This window comes from Bubalus bubalis, chromosome 14 (genome assembly GCF_019923935.1).
Source record: "Bubalus bubalis isolate 160015118507 breed Murrah chromosome 14, NDDB_SH_1, whole genome shotgun sequence".
Taxonomy (NCBI): Eukaryota; Metazoa; Chordata; class Mammalia; order Artiodactyla; family Bovidae; genus Bubalus; species Bubalus bubalis.
The window spans coordinates 40,364,545-40,384,579 of NC_059170.1; the positions used below are offsets into that span (position 1 = coordinate 40,364,545).

Sequence of the window (20,035 nt, forward strand, 5' to 3'; positions counted from 1 at the left end):
TTGGTCATCTGTGGTCTGACCCATGTCATCTTGATTGTTTTATGTACATTAGTCTTCAGTTCCAGGACCCATGTGTTTGCATTTCTTGAGGCCATTATTCAGAAGTGTGGCAGCTTATGTCATGGATATATTCTGGCCATCATGTGGTTAACTTCTCCACCTGGTGTTCTAGAATCTATAAGGCAACTCACAAGATATAGTTCAGAATATTATCTGTAGCCCTTGAGAAAGAGCTGAAGGTCCTTGATTATGCTTAATGACCACATGGTTATTATTTAGTCTCCTTTGACCCTTTTCCTTTGTGTCTTCATTTCTCAATTCTCTGATTAAACTTATTCTTTGAAGTTTTCCACAAAGAGCAGGGAAAGGACATGGTACAGGGGCAAGGAACAAAGGATTCTGCTCATTTCACCACTCATCAGCAGAAAATCGGGTTAAAGATTTACTAAGCATTGCCCTGCCCACCAGAGAAATACTTTCCCCACAGACAGTCCTTTCCATCAGGAAACTTGCACAAGCCTCTTATCCTTGTCCATCAGAGGGCAACACAGAAGAAGCAAGAATTTCAATCCTATGGCCTCCAGAATGAAAACTACAATCACAGAAAACTAAACAATGTGGTCACATGGATCACAACCTTGTGTACCTCATGAAACTATCAGTCATGCCATGCAGGGCCACCCAGGATGGACAAGTCATGATGGAGAGATCTGATGATGGAGAAGGAATGGTGAGCCAGTTCAACATTCCTGCCTTGAGAACCACATGAACAGTATGAAAAGGCAAAAGTATATCATACTGAAGGATGAGACCCCTGGGTTGGTAGGTGTCCAATGTGCTACTAGAAAAGAGTGGAGAAATAGCTCTAAAAGGAATGAAGAGGCAGAGCCAAAGCAGAAACAACACCCAATTGTGGATGTGTCTACTGGTGGAAGTAAAATATGATGCTGTAAAGAATAATATTGCATAGGAACCTGGAATGTTAGGTCTCTGAAACCAGGTAAATTGGATGTGGTCCAACAGGAGATGGCAAGAGTAAACATGGATATTTTAGAAATCAGTGAACTAAAATGGACAGGAATGGCTGAAATTAATTCAGATGACCACTATATCTCCTACTGTGGGCAAGAATCCCTTAGAAGAAAGGGGGTAGCCCTCATAGTCAACAGAAGAGTCTGAAATGCAGTATACTAGGGTACAGTCTCAAAGGTGACAGAATGATCTCAGTCCACTTCCATGGCAAACCATTCAACATCACCGTAATTCAAGTCCATGTTCCAAGCACAAAGGCCAGAGAAGCTGAAGTTGACTGGTTCTCTGAAGACCTAAGAGACCTTCTAAATCTAACATCAAAAAAAGATGTCCTTTTCAAAGTAGAAAGTCAATAGATACCTGAACTAACAGGCAAGTTTGGCCTTGGAGTACAAATGAAGCAGGGCAAAGGCTCACAGAATTTTGTCAAGAGAAGGCTCTGGTCTTAGCAAACACCCTCTTCCAACAACACAAGACTTGTTCTCTAGGAGTTGGAAAAGGCAACAAAATGGATTTCCCCCTACAACCTCCAGAAAAGAATGCAGGCCTGCTGGCACTTTAATTAGCCATTGAACCGGATTTTGAATTTCTGACCTCAGGATATGTAAACTAATGCATTGGTGTTGTTTCAAGGCACAAAGTGTTTGGTCATTTGGTGTAGCCACAGCAGTAACTAATACGGACATGGTTCAAATCAGCCCATCTCCGTCTGTGTCATCATAGATGTTCCTCTCTCTGCTGTACTGTTCCTCTGACCTCAGAGGCTGGCAGTCCTCTTCAGGGTACCCCAACAGTGTACTTGTCTCTTAATTCCACTTTCTTCAGCAACTGGCCAGTTCCGTTGTCCTCATTACCGCTAAGTCTTTGAAAGCTGTGTTTACTCTGTTTCTCACTGATCCTTTAACGCCACTTCTTGAACCCACTCTACTCAGAGTTTGCCTTCACCACTCTATCAAAGCTGCACTTGACCTTGCCAAGGTTAACTGCCAAATCCAATGGTCAGGTTCAGTCTTCTCTTACTTGCCCCCTTGCAAGAATTGGATTCTTTTCTCCTCCAATCATTTACTTCACATGCCTTCTAAGAACAGTCCCTCCTACCTCACTAGCCTCTTCTTCTCTGCCTCTCCTGCTGGTTCCTCCACATTTTTTTTTTTTTAAGAAAAAACTAACTTCTCAATGCTGGATTCTCATGAAGCTTGATGTCCCTGTCTACACTCACTCAAGTATACCGTATTATCTCCTATTTTCTACTTTCATGGCTTTAAGTGGCAACTAAATTTGAGAAACCACACATATAAATATTTTACCTAGCCCTTTTCTCTAATAGACTTCATGTCAAACTATATGCATGCATCTTCCTTGGGTACCTAAAGGCATCTCAAAGATACTTGTCTGTAATTGAAATCATAATCTTCCCACAATAATGTGCTCCCCTACATTGTCTCCATCTGAGAAAATGGCATCTCCTTTTCCTATCCCTTAAGCACAAACGTTGGGAGTCAGCTTTGATTCCCCTCTTCCTTTCACTTTACGTCCAATGTGTTAGACAATCTAGTTGATGCAGCCCTTAAAATGTATCCTTATTTTAACAACTTTGACTGCACTTACTATTCCTTCTATGGTCCAGGTCAACATCATCTCTCACCTAGATTGCTGTAGAGTCCTAAAAGAGGGCTCTTTTTTCTCTATTTCATCTCAAAATAAGAACAATAGTAATTATATTGAAGCATGTCTATTTCTGTAACTACTCTGCTCAGAACCCAAAATATCATTCTCCATTTCCTTCAGAGTAAAGTCCTTTCAAAACCTCTTGTGACACAAACCCTATGGCGCCACTATCTCTCTGGCTTATCTTCAGCTTCTGTCTCTGCACCTCACTAAGCTTCACCCACATCAGCCAATTTCATTCAGTTCAGTCGCTCAGTCGTGTCCGATTCTTTGCAACCCCATGGACTGCAACACATCAGGCTTCCCTGTCCATCACCAACTCCCAGAGTTTACTCAAACTCATGTCCATCTAGTTGGTGATTCAATCTTCCCCAGCATCAGGGTCTTTTCAAATGAGTCAGTTCTTCACATCAGGTGGCCAAAGTATTGGAGTTTCAGCTTCAGCATCAGTCCTTCCAATGAATATTCTGGACTAATTTCCTTTAGGATTGGCTGACTGGATTTCCTTGCAGTTCAAGGGACTCTCAAGCGTCTTCTCCAACACCACAATTAAAAAGCATCAATTCATCATTCCAAGCATCTTTTCTGACCACAATGCAGTAAGATTAGATCTCAATTACAGGAGAAAAACTATTAAAAATTCCAACATATGGAGGCTGAACAACACGCTGCTGAATAACCAACAAATCACAGAAGAAATCAAAAAAGAAATCAAAATTTGCATAGAAATGAATGAAAATGAAAACACAACAACCCAAAACCTGTGGGACACTGTAAAAGCAGTCCTAAGGGGAAAGTTCATAGCAATACAGGAATATTTCAAGAAACAAGAAAAAAGTCAAATAAATAACCTAACTCTACACATAAAGCAACTAGAAAAGGAAGAAATGAAAGAACCCCAGGGTTACTAGAAAGAAAGAAATCTTAAAAATTACGGCAGAAATAAATGCAAAAGAAACAAAGGAGACCAGGCAATAATCAACAAAACCAAAAGCTGGTTCTTTGAAAACATAAATAAAATTGACAAACCATTAGCCAGACTCATCAAGAAACAAAGGGAGAAAAGTCAAATCAATAAAATTAGAAATGAAAATGGAGAGATCACAACAGACAACACAGAAATACAAAGGATCTTAAGAGACTACTATCAGCAATTATAGGCCAATAAAATGGACAACTTGAAAGAAATGGACAAATTCTAAGAAAAGTACAACTTTCCAAAACTGAACCAGGAAGAAATAGAAAATCTTAACAGACCCATCACAAGCACGGAAATTGAAAAAAGTAATCAGAAATCTTCCAGCAAATAAAAGCACAGGTCCAGACAGCTTCACAGCTGAATTCTACCAAAAATTTAGAGAAGAGCTAACACCTATCCTACTCAAACTCTTCCAGAAAATTGCAAAGGAAGGTAAACTTCCAAACTCATTCTATGAGGCCACCATCACCCTCATACCAAAACCTGACAAAGATGCCACAAAAAAGAAAACTACAGGCCAATATCACTGATGAACATAGATGCAAAAATCCTTAACAAAATTCTAGCAATCAGAATCCAACAACACATTAAAAAGATCATACACACGACCAAGTGGGCTTTATCCCAGGGATGCAAGGATTCTTCAATATCCGCAAACCAATCAATGTACTACACCACATTAACAAATTGAAAAATAAAAGCCATATGATTATCTCAATAGATGCAGAGAAAGCCTTTGACAAAATTCAACATCCATTTATGATAAAAAAAAAAAACTCTCCAGAAAACAGGAATAGAAGGAACATACCTCAACATAATAAAAGCTATATATGACAAACCCACAGCAAACATTATCCTCAATGGTGAAAAATTGAAAGCATTTCCCCTAAAGTCAGGAGCAAGACAAGGGTGTCCACTCTCACCACTACTAGTCAACATAGCTTTGGAAGTTTGGGCCACAGCAATCAGAGCAGAAAAAGAAATAAAAGGAATCCAAATTGGAAAAGAAGAAGTAAAACTCTCACTGTTTGCAGATGACTTGATCCTCTACATTGAAAACCCTAAAGACTCCACCAGAAAATTACTAGAGCTAATCAATGAATATAGTAAAGTTTCAGGATATAAAATCAACACACAGAAATCCCTTGCATTCCTATACACTAATAATGAGCAAATAGAAACAGAAATTAAGGAGACAATTCCATTCACTATTGCAACAAAAAGAATAAAATACTTAGGAATATATCTACCTAAAGAAACTAAAGATATAGATATAGATATATAACTATAAAACACTGGTGAAAGTAATCAAAGAGGACACTAACAGATGGAGAAATATACCATGTTCATGGATCGGAAGACTCAATATAGTGAAAATGAGTATACTACCCAAAGCAATCTATAGATTCAATGCAATTCCTATCAAGCTACCAACGGTATTTTTCACAGAGCTAGAACAAATAATTTCACAATTTGTATGGAAATACAAAAAACCTCAAATAGCCAAAGCAATCTTGAGAAAGAAGAATAGAACTGGAGGAATCAACCTGACTGACTTCAGGCTCTACTACAAAGCCACAGTCATCAAGACAGTATGGCACTGGCACAAAGATAGAAACATAGATCAATGGAACAAAATAGAAAACCCAGAGGTAAACCCACACACCTATGGACACCTTATCTTTGACAAAGGAGGCAAGAATATACAATGGAGAAAAGACAATCTCTTTAACAATTGGTGCTGGGAAAACTGGTCAACTACTTGTAAAAGAATGAAGCTAGAACATTTTCTAACACCATACACAAAAATAAACTCAAAAATGGATTAAAGATCTAAACATAAGACCAGAAACTATAAAACTCTTAGAGGAGAACATAGGCAAAACACTCTCTGACATAAATCACAGCAGGATCCTCTATGACCCACCTCCCAGAATATTGGATATAAAAGCAAAAATAAACAAATGGGATCTATTTAAAGTTAAAAGCTTCTGCACAACAAAGGAAACTATAAGCAAGGTGAAAAGACAGCCTTCAGAATGGGAGAAAATAATAGCAAATGAAGCAACTGACAAACAACTAATCTCAAAAATATACAAGCAACTCCTGCAGCTCAATTCCAGAAAAATAAACGACCCAATCAAAACATGGGCCAAAGAACTAAATAGACATTTCTCCAAAGAAGACATACAGATGGCTAACAAACACATGAAAAGATGCTCAACATCACTCATTATCAGAGAAATGCAAATCAAAACCACTATGAGGTACCATTTCACACCAGTCAGAATGGCTGCGATCCAAAAGTCTACAAGCAATAAATGCTGGAGAGAAGGGAACCCTCTTATACTGTTGGTGGGAATGCAAACTATTACAGCCACTATGGACAACAGTGTGGAGATTCCTTAAAAAACTGGAAATAGAACTGCCATACGACCCAGCAATCCCACTGCTGGGCACACACACCGAGGAAACCAGAATTGAAAGAGACACATGTACCCCAATGTTCATTGCAGCACTGTTTCTAATAGCCAGGACATGGTAGCAACCTAGATGTCCATCAGTAGATGAATGGATAAGAAAGCTGTGGTACATATACACAATGAAGTATTACTCAGCCATTAAAAAGAATACATTTGAATCAGTTCTAATGAGGTGGATGAAACTGGAGCCGATTATACAGTGAAGTAAGCCAGAAAGAAAAACACCAATACAGTATACTAATGCATATATATGGAATTTAGAAAGATGGTAACGATAACCCTGTATGGGAGACAGCAAAAGAGACACAGATGTATAGAACAGTCTTTTGGACTATGTGGGAGAGGGAGAGTGTGGGATGATTAGGGAGAATGGCATTGAAACATGTATAATATCATATAAGAAACGAATCGCCAGTCCAGGTTTGATGCAGGATACAGGAAGCTTGGGACTGGTGCACTGGGATGACCCACAGGGATGGTATGGGGAGGGAGGTGGGAAGGGGGTTCAGGACTGGGAACACATGTACACCCGTGGCGGATTCATGTTGATGTATGGCAAAACCAATATAATATTGTAAAGTAAAAAAAAAAAAAAAAAAGAGTGTTGATTCCATAAAGAGTACAAACAATATAGAAAAATAAAAAAAAATTTTAATAAAAAAAATAAATAAAATTGTACTTTTCAACTCCAAAAAAAAAAAAAGCATCAATTCTTCAGTGTTCAGCTTTCTTTATAGTTGAACTCTTACAACCATACATGACTACTGGAAAAACCATAACTTTGACTAGATGGACCTTTGTTAGTAAAGTAATGTCAGCCAACTTGCTGTCCCTTCAATGTTACATAACACTTGTCCTTCTTGAACTTAGTATTTTCTGTTCCAGAGTAATGAATGGAGCCACTGCCTCTATGTTGCAAGGCTGTTTCTTGTACAAATGAAAAGTTGTGTGGGGTGAAGGATAGTTGGTGTCTCTGCCTAACAGATGTACAGAAATGAGAAAGATTGTGCAGAATTATCTCCTACAGGCACTTACTCATTTCTAACAGCTAAGTCCTCTTGATTTCATTCACAGTCTTATCCTCTAGTGGGCTATTGACTCAAGAATTTCTCATTTTAATTGATATTTATTGATAATACCATGTGTTACTAAAGAATATTCAATAAAGTTTTGCTGAATTAATGAGTGAATGACAACCAATGAATCAATGGCAAAATATATAAAAATTCATCAAAATGCTAAGCATGGGCAAAAATTAAGAAATTAAATAAAAGAATAAGATATGCTGCTTTGTAGTAAGCAAAATATAATACTGGATTTTTAAGTCATATTTTTATTTTACCAAGATAATTATGCTAAGTTAAAAATAAGTAGAAAACTTGTAATTGAAGATCTTTTCCCTTTGTAAATGAAAACATGCACACATTTCTACAGGAAAATCATAAGGAAAAGGCACCACATTTAAGTATTAAGAGTTAATCACAGCTTATCTTTATTCTCTATCATTTCTTTTCAACTTTGAAACTTTTTGTATTTTGCATTTTTTCACTATCACAAAATAAGTATTCTTACTTTGAAGTCTTTATTGTTTCATAAAGTGTTTATTTTTTTAAAGGAAAGGCAAACTTTCAAACATTCAGACACTTCATTTAAACACCTCCACCAAGTACAAAAATCCTTTTCATAGTCCTAGAAGCAAGTAATTCTCAAAGAACCACAGTGAGAGCTGAGAGTCAATATTCTTCAGAAAATGGATAGCCGGGCTAACCAACACCACTGAAAGAGAGGAGGTGGATTAACTTATTAAATCTGTCATGTTGTCAAAAACTGCTGCTCGATAGATGCAGTCAGGATATATTTGTCTAAATATACAAACACGTCCCTCATTCTCCCCCAACAAGCACACATGCAGATGCCTGCTCCATGTGCACACAGCACCTGCATGTCCAGTCCCAACATTCACGTGTGATATCACTCCACAGTGACAGGTAGTTGGATTCAGGTTACAATTTATATGAGCACACAAGACTTAGGGCTAACTGTGGAGGTCATTTCAAACACAGGTAGAACTTCTTCAGTCCCTAGTTGATGAAAAGGTGAACAAATTAGCTGCCCTTTTCCACACATCCATGGATAAGCAAATACTGAGCACTCCAAAAATACAGAGCACCTCCAGTAAGGAACTTGTCATCTATAGGAGAGCTACCATGTGCACCTGAATAAGCATATAGTTCAAAGTGGGATTATTACGTTTTTAATTTAGTCAAACATTGGTTATGTAGTAATTACTATTACTGCTTTTTTCATTTTTCTATGTTTCTACTTTTCTTTCAGAATTTGCCTTTTTCAATTTGATTCATTAAAGAATGCATTCTAAGCAATTCCAAGTACCAGGAGCCTGGCTAATGACCCGAGCCCACAAAGATAAATGAGTCTAGGCACTCACAGCCTAATGAAGGAAAACATACAATTATACTTAAAAAGCCTTTAAGTGCAAAAAAGTAACTCTCCACCTTTATTTCAATTATAATGTCTTTTATCAGAAGCATGGTACAGCTATACAAACAATAGGGAGAGTTCTGAAATCTGTCATTGGAAACAAAATTTCATTTCTCCAATAACTGGTATTCTCTTCTCTCTAAACTCGCTTCCAAATTCTCCCTGTTTGATTAGCCCTCTGTCCCTTCAATCCTGACATCTTCCTGCAGTAATTAGGCAGCTGAAATTCAATGTTAGTCACTAAATAAAAGTCAAGAGGGTAGGAGCTCCCCAGGGGATGAACCCCTGATGGACAAATACAACACTGGTGTGAGTCTTGACTCAAGAAACCAGAGAGACCCAGACGATCTTACCTGAGTGTGTCCTGCTAAGCAGTCACTCACTGGAGGGTCAGTTAAGCTCATGATCTACTTGTAATTCAGTTTTGTGAGATAACAAGGATGAGGACATGGGAGTTGTAATAGGGAAGAAAGGGCAGTGAAGTGATCGATTTGTAGGAAGCAGATGGTGTCTTGGTGAAGAAGTGTCCATTAGGGAGAATGTCCACCAGACACTTAGGGGACAGGGTGGGGCAGGCCCATGTGACATCATAGCACTGATGGATGTTGGCCTTTCTAGGACCCTCCTCCATAAAAAAAACATCTACAGTACATTTTAGAGTTGTGTTGGGGTTAACATGATTGCGGGCTTCCTAGGTGTCTCAGTGGTAAAGGATCCACCTGCAAAGCAGGGGACATGGGTTTGATCCCTGAGTCAGCAAGATCCCCTGAAGAAGGAAATGGCAACTCACTTCAGTATTCTTGCCTGGGAAATCCCAGGGACAGAGAAGCCTGGCGGGCTACAGTCCATGGGATACCAAGGGTTGGAAATGACTGAGTGACTAAAAACAACAAAAAAACTTGAATGCAATTCATGATGGATTCATTATTATACAGTTATTATTAATATAATAATTTTCCACTGATGTAGAAAGAAATAGAGATTAAACATGTTCACAGGACCCTGAAAGAATACAGGTATGCAGGCACTGTGCCCTCTGTGTTTCCTGGGCCCCTCAGCCTTGAGAGAAGGTACACAAGACACAGGGATTAGGGGCACAAAGTAGTGAATTCACCACGATGTCAACTCAGGTGATTTTATCGATGGGCTGGCCTGGGCCCCATCACATTTCTCTTGATCAGAGACAGAGCCCTGGAAGAAACCTCTGGTCTGAGGTCTGCAGGAAGCCCCTGGTTTACTCCTACTCTAGAAATCAGCACTTTTTCCTGGAATTAAGTTTTTAAAAAGCTAAGCTCTCCTGCTGACCTGCCTGCTACAGAAAACAGTATTTGTGGGAAACATCGGCAAGTCACTTACAGGTGAAATTCGTAATATCTTATATTTCTGTTGAGGCCATCGATTGTTTTCATGTCTTCTGGAGTCAGTTCAAAGTCAAACACCTGGAAGGAAAGAAGAATCACATTGACCTCTCCCTCAAGGAGCTGGCCTCCCCCTGGGGACTGGAGGACTTTCCAGCTGGATGGAGGCAAGAAGAGGGGACAGGGAAGGCATGTCTCTCCTCAGCTTCCAGGTGAACAAGCCAGGGACCTTCTGCTCAGTTCTCACCTCTCCCTTCCCACACCTTCTCCTTCTCTGTCCACCTCACAAACATTACAGCGCATCAGTTGCTTATCTTTCTAAGTGAATTACTTGAGACAAAAAAATCTAAAACCAATTTTTTCCAAACACTCCTGACTTGATACCTGAACCTGAGCTGACATTAGACTGATTGCCTCTCCCCAACATACCCTAAGGGTGACAGTGTTCAGCTGAAGCAGTATAGGAAGGAAGCTCCCCTGAGAAAGCCTGTTCAGGAATCTGATATCAAACTACTCATTATCTATGATTGGATCTAAAAAAAAAACTTTATGTATATACCTTCCTGGGGAGAGTTATGAAAAGTGTTTAAACATTAAGGAACAGCAAATTATTGAAAATTCATGTTATAACAATGAAATGGAAAGCTCAATTTTGTAAAGAAATTCATTTTCTCCAAAGAGTTCTCTTGTTTCAATGCAACATGAACCAAAGACTTAAACACATATTCTGTTGTGGAAGGTGGTATAGTAGTACTGAATTTTAAATAAGAGAAGAGCTAGTCAAAAACAGTCAAAACATCCTTAAAATAGAAGAACATATCATACTGAAAAGCAAAACTTATTTTTTACTTCAATAACACAGTACAGAAATCGTTAAATAGAAAAGAGTGGGCAGAAATGCACTTATGGACCCTTGATATGTGACAGAGGTGACAATGAAAATCTGGGGAAAATATGGACAGTTGTTTTTGTTATTCAGTCACTTAGTATGTCCGACTCTTTGTGACCCCAAAGGAAGAGGTTTTTTTCCCCACTCACTGACTGAGAACCATATCACTGTGCTGAAAAGAAGACTAGGTTAGTTGCCTTATTCTAGCCAATAAAAACTATACAGAGAAGTCTTCAGGCTCCTCTAACAAGAGCCACATCCACCTGCTAAAGCAGAACTCCCGAGCTGCTCAGCACTGAACTCCAAATGCACAAAAGAGCCCAGCCTGGAGGACAACAGCTTAGCTGAGCGCAGGCTGATTTTCAAACCACAGATTCAGAGATACATACATGAACTCCACATTAAATCCTGAAACTGGGGAGAGTTTCCTGTACAGCTAAGGGCACAATAATGGTCCCCTACAAATAAATCAAAAGAGAAACAACCTAGCTAAAGTGGACAAAGTCATTAAGAGGAACCTCACAAAGACAGAAACTCAAGAAGATTAAATGTATGAAGATGAAAACCTATTAGTATTCAGGGAAATATTAAATAAAACCACAATGCTTTGGAAGCTAAAGATTGCTGCCATAATTTTTGTGCCCCCAAATTCACATGTTATGGTGTTAAAAATGGAGCCTTTGAGGGAGGAGTAGGTCATGATGGCAGAGCCCTCACAAATGAGATTTCAATAATATCATATTCATGTAAGAGACTTGGGAGAGCTCTGTTGCCCTTCCAACATGTAAAGATATAAGGAGAAGCCTGTGACCTGGAGGAGAGCCCTCACCCAACCACACGGACCCTGATCTCAGATCTACAGCTTCACAACTGTGAGAAACAAATTTAATTTTTTTCACAACCACTCAGCCTGTAGTGTTTTGATAGAGCAGTTCAAATAGTCTAAGAAAAATCACATAATGCAATTTTGTCTATTGAGAACAGAGAAACTACGATATTTTCCTTAGGAAACCTCTGCCCACAGCCCTGCTCATCACCTGCATGTTCTCTTTGATCCACTTCTTGTTGTTATCCTTGGCCAGAACCACAACCCCACGTTGTATCTGGTAGCAAAAGGCAACCAGAGCTGCCATTTTCTTGTGTTTTGGGGCAATGGCAGAGAAAACCGGGTCCTCCAGGAGAATGGGGTGGTTTAGGTTCACCCTAGAAAGAATTTCAGAAATGCTGAGGAGCTAAGACTAAGTACGCAGTTTCCTAGGAGGCTTTTCAAAAAGACCAAGTAGGTCCAATCTAGACCAGTACTTCCCAAAGTGTGGCCCAGGGACCAGCAGCATCAGCATCACTTGGGATCTTATCAGAAATTCAAATTCCATGGCTGAGCTGAGGACAAACTGAATCAGACCCTCAACTGTGTCACTTCCCATTCTGTGTTTTCAGAGCTCTGCAGGTGATTCAGATGTATTATTAAGTTGAGACCAGAATGCCAAATTGTGGATTATTTTAATTCTCAGGGGTTGTTTTTCTTCTACAATCAAGGGCATGAATAGAGAAACAGTAAGAGGGGCCCAGGAATTCTTTTTAAATTTCACTTTTTAAGGTATTGATAAAAATTGAGTAGTCTCAAAAATAAGAGACATTGAATCAGTTCTAATGAGGTGGATGAAACTGGAGCTTATTGTACAGAGTGAAGTAAGCCAGAAAGAAAAACACCAACACAGTATACTAACGCATATATATGGAATTTAGAAAGATGGTAACAATAACCCTGTGTACGAGACAGCAAAAGAGACACTGATGTATAGATCAGTCTTATGGACTTTGTGGGAGAGGGAGAGGGTGGGGAGATTTGGGAGAATGGCATTGAAACATGTAAAATATCATGTATGAAATGAGTCGCCAGTCCAGGTTCGATGCACGATACTAGATGCTTGGGACTGGTGCACTGGGATGACCCAGAGGGAGGGTCTGGGGAGGGAGGAGGGAGGAAGGTTCAGGATGGGGAACACAGGTATACCTGTGGCGGATTCATTTCGATATTTGGCAAAACTAATACAATTATGTAAAGTTTAAAAATAAAATAAAATTAAAAAAAATAAGAGACATTTATTTCATCATTATTTTTCTATAGATGTTCACAGAAATGCTTCAAATTGAATTTTTCTATCATGATAAACCAAGCAGTTACATATTATTATCCCAATTTTAGATATAAGCTAAGTGAGGCTTGTAACATCTATTTTTACAAATGTGTTCATTAGTTAATAAGTAAATCATGACATCAGCCTGTGTCTCTGGTCTCAACTGGGGGATTATATATAGATTTCAATACAGACATTTGTTATTGATGAGTCTACAAGCTAACACAATGTAGAAAAATTGTCTGGGTGATGGGAAGATAAAAGAGAAGGATTCATTTCATCCCATCCTTCTATCCCCTCTGTCTATGAAAGTTATCTGAGTACTGTGTTATTCAAATTATTTCATTAAAAATTGAATTTCAGGGAAACTCCCAGTTGTCTTCATTAGGATTCAATACCATTCTTTTACTCATTGGGATCCCAGAGTAGCATAGGCAACAAGAACAATTTCATGTGACTTGCAGAAATCCAACAGTTTGCTCTGGTTGAGATAAGGGTGACATTCCACCTGTAGAATGCCCAAAGAGAAGAGTGTCAGATTATATGCAAAGGCAATATTAATATGGCAGAGAAAGACTAAAAGTTTTCAAAGGTTAAAGGAAAGACTAGAACATTAAATGAAAACTGGAAATGTCAACAACAACAGAAAAACAGAGAAAAGTGTATTTATACAGTTAATTTTATAATAGACATGGATGGGAGAACCAGTCCAAGACTGAGTAATCAAAAGCTATGCTATACATTTGATTAGTAGTTCCTGAGTAAATATTTCATAAATTACTAGTATCACCTTGAGCCTTTAACTTCATCCTCTAACCTGGATGATTTTCATCACCCCCAACACATTTTTCTGAACTATGCTCCCTGTTTAAGACTCATAAATGCTGAGACAACAAGAACAAGAATTCAGACATCAGAACCCCACACAAACCCTTAAAATCCATCTCAGCTGTTTTGACTCTTTATTAATTTACTTCTGATTCCATGTTTTCATCATCTTCCTTCTGGATGCAGTTCTCTTCAGGGCACTTTCCCCTCCATCTGCTTATCCTTTCATCTCAGGGAAATGCCTCCTTCCTCTAGTTCTGAGTTCTACCCACAGTTTAGAAGGAAGACATCCCACCTTTTCCACCCAGACTGTCAAGCAGAGATACTGCTACAGATTCTATTCACACCATCCAGAGAGGCTCTGCTCTCTAGAATCCTCTGACCCACAAAGGTCAGATGAACAGGAGGGGAGGACAGACAGACATCTGGCTCCAAGGCAAGAAAGAGGTTCTGAAGAGCAGGAGGGAGAGGAGCCGAGCTACTCACCTGCTTGTGGTTGAAGTTGGACACCCCGATGGACTTGGTCAGCCCTGCATCCTTACACTTCTCCAGGGCCTGGGAAGGAGGGGTGGTGAACAATTAAATGGAATGTTAGAGCAAAAATAAATGCTTCAAACCATCAGTAATCACACTCACCCATCAAAAATTACCCTTGACTATAAAGAAGAAAAATCAGGAAGAAGTCATGATATAAAAAGAATTATGGTTCCCTCCTTAGAAAAACCCCCCAAAAGACATATCACATGAAAGGAAAGAGATGCCTGTCTGCACTGTCCCATATTCTCCTCCTCCATTCTTTTCTATGAACATTTCAGCAATGGTTTCCTCCCCACAAACCCAGCATCCCAGCCCTTAGATTCATGAACTGCTGAGTCTGATGGTCCATGGCCCATTCTCACAGGTGGAAGAAATGAAGGAGGTTCCCCCTCTTCTGACTCCTCCCTTGGTTCTCTCCTCCCTGGACTCACCTCCCACGTGTGACAGAGATCCACTGAGTCAAATATCAGTTTTCCATTTTCATCTTTTGGAAGTAATTCCTTCCCTGGCTGGAATGGAAGCAGTCATTTTAGAGATGTCACAGAATAATTTATCTGCATTTAGCCAGGCTGCCAGATACCAGGGATTAAACCTCCATTAGGTAGGTTTACAACTTTATAGATACTAATAGTTGCAATATGATTTGCATATATAGAGTTGTCAGCAATGTCTTTAATAGGAAGACTTATTCTAATCTCTTATATTCAATATACGTTTTAATAAATACAATCTTTCTAGGTCCTAAAAGGGACACACAGTGACTTCTCTGAATTTTCTCTGTTCCTTGTACTTACCTATTTTGAAATTCCTTTCTGTGCTGGGAATGGCAGTAAGTTACATGACATAATTTCAAGAATAAAAATTTCAATCTTGACCTGGGCTAGATTTCAGATTTACTTTTCCCTCTGAGCATCACATGCCCTAGGGCAGGCATGTGAACCAGCAAGACTCTTTTTAGGTTGATATGGAATATGGATGATCCATACATGCTCTCAAATGTTCATGGCCATGATGAGGCAGCCCCAAGGCCATATTTGCCACTAATGAAAAATGTACAATAAAAATAAAACAAACCATGGTAGAGGATAGAAAAAAGAAGACATTTCTGAAGAGTACTATAACCCTTAATTCTGCCTGTGGCTGGGATTTGCCATCCACATAGTCCATGAAACTCTTCTTCATCGGATGGCTTGAGTTTATTTCTGTGACTTGAAATCAAGAGTTCGAAGTAACAATATTCTTAATGGCTAAGTGCAGTCCACAAGCATCAACCTGAAGACCCGGAGAGTGTAGGCAAGGTCTCCCAAGTCCCTATAAAGGTATGAAGTTCAGACGCACCCAGAGGGAGTGCCACCAAATCTCACCTATAAAGAGTAAAAGACAAGATAAACTCATCATATTCAATGTAAGGCAGTGTCGTGCTCATCACGGCTGCACCAAACTCTTGGTTCATGAAATCTCCAGACACCCAGGAGTCATAACCAGGACTGTGTGCAGAACTGGCTTATTTTATTTCCTTTAATTTTTCAGGCAGAGCCTCAGATTATTAACTCCTTTCTCTGGGAGACATGTAAGGGAGTCAAAGAAACTCAGTAAAAAAATGATCACAAATGATTACTTGGGGGATTCTACTCTAGCGTAATCATCACTTCAACCTATTAAGACAAATCTTAATTCAACCATCCATGCAAGTTGATGAACATTCTAACACAAGATATAACATTTATGTGATCACACAAATTTCCAACCTTCAGAGCCAGAGGAAAATGAATAATACAGAGATCAACATAATCCAGTTGAAGATTTTTCAGTGACTTTTCCAAGGCTGGTCAGACCAACTCTGGTCAAAAGGATGTGCACCAAAGCTTTAGAGGTTAAAGAATAAAAATTGTATTAATAATACTTTAGGTAAAATTTTTTGGCCATACCATGTGATTTGTGGGATATTACTTCCCCAACCAAGGATCAAATCCTGGCTTATGGAAGTAAAGCACCAAGTTTTAACCACTGAATCACCAGGAAACTCTAATACTTTAGTAATGTACAATAAACATAATTCACTAAACAATTCTTCACCAAATGATCCTGTTTTATAATTGTCACCTGGGCACAATCACTTGCACACATGTGCACACACTCACAACACACATGGTACCTTTGAAGTGCAGAATATGTCTTCTCTCTTCACAGTGCCATCTGCAATCTTGCTTTGAATGGCCTGTCCAACCTGCTCTTCATTTTGGTACAAATGAGCACAGTCAATATGGTGGAACCCAACCTCTATAGAGAATGGGGTGAATTCCAGAGCTTTTTTCTTAGCAACCTACATAAGCAACAAAGGTAGAAGTTGAATATCCACATAAGAAATTGCTAGGAACAAGCTTTGATCTTCCCCAAAATCAACATTTTTCTGTGTCTTTGGTTAGTTCTGTATGTTTAGTGATGAACCCATGACAGCTTCCCTTAACATTCCTAATGAGTAATTAAGTGGTCACCACCCAGAAACCCATCAACATCTGGTGATCAGTGGTTGATTGCTGGCATCAGAGGATGGCAAGACCACCTCTAGGTTCAATGATTTGCTGGAAGAACCCAAGGAACTCAACAAAATGTTGTAGTCATGAATATGATTTATAATGTGGGGTGTTTGAAGCAAAATGAACAAAGTTACAATGTGCCTGGTAAAAGTACCAGGACCAAGGTGAAAGCTTCTGAGACTTCTGTCCACCAGTGAAGCCACACAGACAGAATACAATGAAAAAAAATTGTATCTCTTCAAGGTATACAATGTGATGTTCTCTTAAGTATTACTCTTGTTATTCACTCACTCAGTCGCATCAGATTCTTTGCAACTCCATGGACAGCAGCACGCCAGGCTTCCCTGTTCTTCACTAACTCCCAGAGTTTGCTCAAACTCGTGTCCACTGGGCCAATGATGCCATCAAACCATCTCATCCTCTGTCACCTCCTTCTTCTCCTGCCTTCAATCTTTCCCAGAATCAGGGTCTTTTCCAATGAGTCAGCATTAGCATCAGGTAGCCAAAGTACTGGAGCTTCAGCTGTAGCATCAGTCATTCCAAGGAATATTCAGGGTTGATTTCCTTTAGGATTGATTTGTTTGATCTGATTGCTGTCCAAGGTACTCTCAAGAGTCTTCTCCAGCATCACATTTCGGATGCATCAGTTCTTCAGCACACAGCCCTCTTTATGGTCCAACTCTCACATCCATACATGACTACTGGAAAAACCATAGCTTTGACCGTATGGACCTTTGTTGGCAAAGTAATATCTCTGATTTTTAATGTCCAGGTTTGTCACAGCTTTTCTTCCAAGGAGCAAGTGTCTTTTAATTTCTTGGCTACTGCCACCTTCACAGTGATTTTGAAGCCCCAAAAAATAAAGTCTGTCAGTGTTACAATTTTCCCCATCCATTTGCCATAAAGTTATGGAAATAGATGTCATGAGCTCAGTTTTTTGAATGTGGAGTTTTAAGCCAACTTTTTCACTCTCCATTTTTACCTTCATCAAGAGGCTGTTTCACTCCTCTTCACTTTCTGCCATTATTATGGTGTCATCTACATATCTGACATTATTGATATTTCTCCCGGAAATCTTGATTCCAGTTTGAGCTTCATCCATTTATTTATTTATTATTTTACATAATAAAATGCACAGAGAAATTTTGCAATTGCAGTCACCCTCAAAGGAAAGCAGCTGACAGTCAGTGTTCTTGACAGCCGAGTATCACCATTTCTGCCAAGCTGGGAAAGAGATGAAAACTGGAGTGGAACCCAGAATAATCTGCAGGTGAGCACAGCCACAGACTCTGATGCAGAGTGAATGCTGAATGCTTTCTTCCCTTTCATAGGGATTGGTTCTAGCCTGGTTAGTGGAACAATGTGACGCTCCCAGAGTCACACTGGACAAAATGATGTGATAATCCAAGTCCCCTTACACTCATGTTACATCTGCCTACTATTTATATCTCAACCCTAACCACTACTGTTATCTCCTCAGGTGCATAGGTTCCAAATCCCAAGACAGGAATGAAGTGACCATCATTAAGTTTCACTTTCTATCATTTGGGATTCATTGTTGTTTCTTCTCTGAGTAAGTAGGCTCTGATTTTTTTTCTTCTTCCTTCACAGGTTAGGAAAAACAGGAAGGTAACACCCCAGCAGCACCATCCAATGTTAGCAGATATATTGTAAGAGGAGCATGATTAAACCAATTCCCATTGTGTAAGAACAGGATTGAAATCAGTTAACTTATTTGCTTTTTCTTATCAATAAAACATTATTACATAATGATGATATGTGCTAAACAATTATTGACCATATGTTAGACTAGAAATTTCCACAAGAGCAATATTTTTCACTTTTCTATTTCAAAGCCAATTTCGATCAAATATCAATTGAAGCAGCTGTCTTACAATGAAAACATATACACATACACAAACCACACAATCTAAAAGTATTTTTTAAAATTTTTTCAAAATGTTACCCCTTAATAAAGAATCAAAACTTCAAATGAAAATAGATTTGCCCTTTTACATTTCCCTCCAGCAAAATTATCCTGAACAGGATACGGAAACCAGACCTTTTGGCAAAGTACTTATTGGAGGTTAATTATTAACAGCCTTAGGATACCATGTGCACTCTGCAAAGAGACTGTGAATGTTTATACCTTGTACCTAGTTATATAACTTTTAGAGTACTCTCATAATGGAAACAGTGTCAGACTTTATTTTTGGGGGGCTCCAAAATCACTGCAGATGGTGACTGCAGCTATGAAATTAAAGACGCTTACTCCTTGGAAGGAAAGTTATGACCAACCTAGATAGCATATTAAAAAGCAGAGACATTACTTTGCCAACAAAGATCCGTCTAGTCAAGGCTATGGTTTTTCCAGTGGTCATGTACGGATGTGAGAGTTGGACTGTGAAGAAAGCTGAGCACGGAAGAATTGATGCTTTTGAACTGTGGTGTTGGAGAAGACTCTTGAGAGTCCCTTGGACTGCAAGGAGATCCAACCAGTTCATTCTAAAGGAGATCACTCCTGGGTGTTCATTGGAAGGACTGATGCTAAAGCTGAAACTCCAATACTTTGGCCACCTCATGCTAAGAGTTGACTCATTGGAAAAGACTCTGATGCTGGGAGGGATTGGGGGCAGGAGGGGAAGGGGAGAACAGAGGATGAGATGGCTGGATGGCATCACCGACTCAATGGACGTGAGTTTGAGTAAACTCCGAGAGTTGGTAATGGACAGGGAGGCCTGGCGTGCTGCGATTCATGGGGTCTCAAAGAGTCGGACAGGAATGAGTGTCTGAACTGAACATAATGTAACTGATACATATTTTACATTATTTACTAAATGTTGCACATTATTCATAAAAGAAAATTTGATATTAAAAAACTTAAAATACAACAAATTTGCAAAGAGTAATGCAAAGAGCAACACGGATGCACGGGGATGTTGTGAAGACAAATAAAATTTAATATATGTTGTGATGTCAGCAAAATGGTGAGCTAGGAGGACTGAGTTCTCCCATGGAAAGACAAGAAAAGAAGGAGAAGGCAGCTGAAAAACCTCATAGGAGTTCTGGGAAACAGTCACAGATCTA

At 39.2% G+C, this 20,035-nt stretch overlaps 1 pseudogene; it reads right to left on the reverse strand.

Annotated features, from left to right (window-relative positions):
* Window positions 1-7,895: 7,895 nt before the first annotated feature.
* Window positions 7,896-18,504, reverse strand: LOC123329043 (annotated as a pseudogene).
* Between the last annotated feature and the right edge of the window lie 1,531 nt (window positions 18,505-20,035).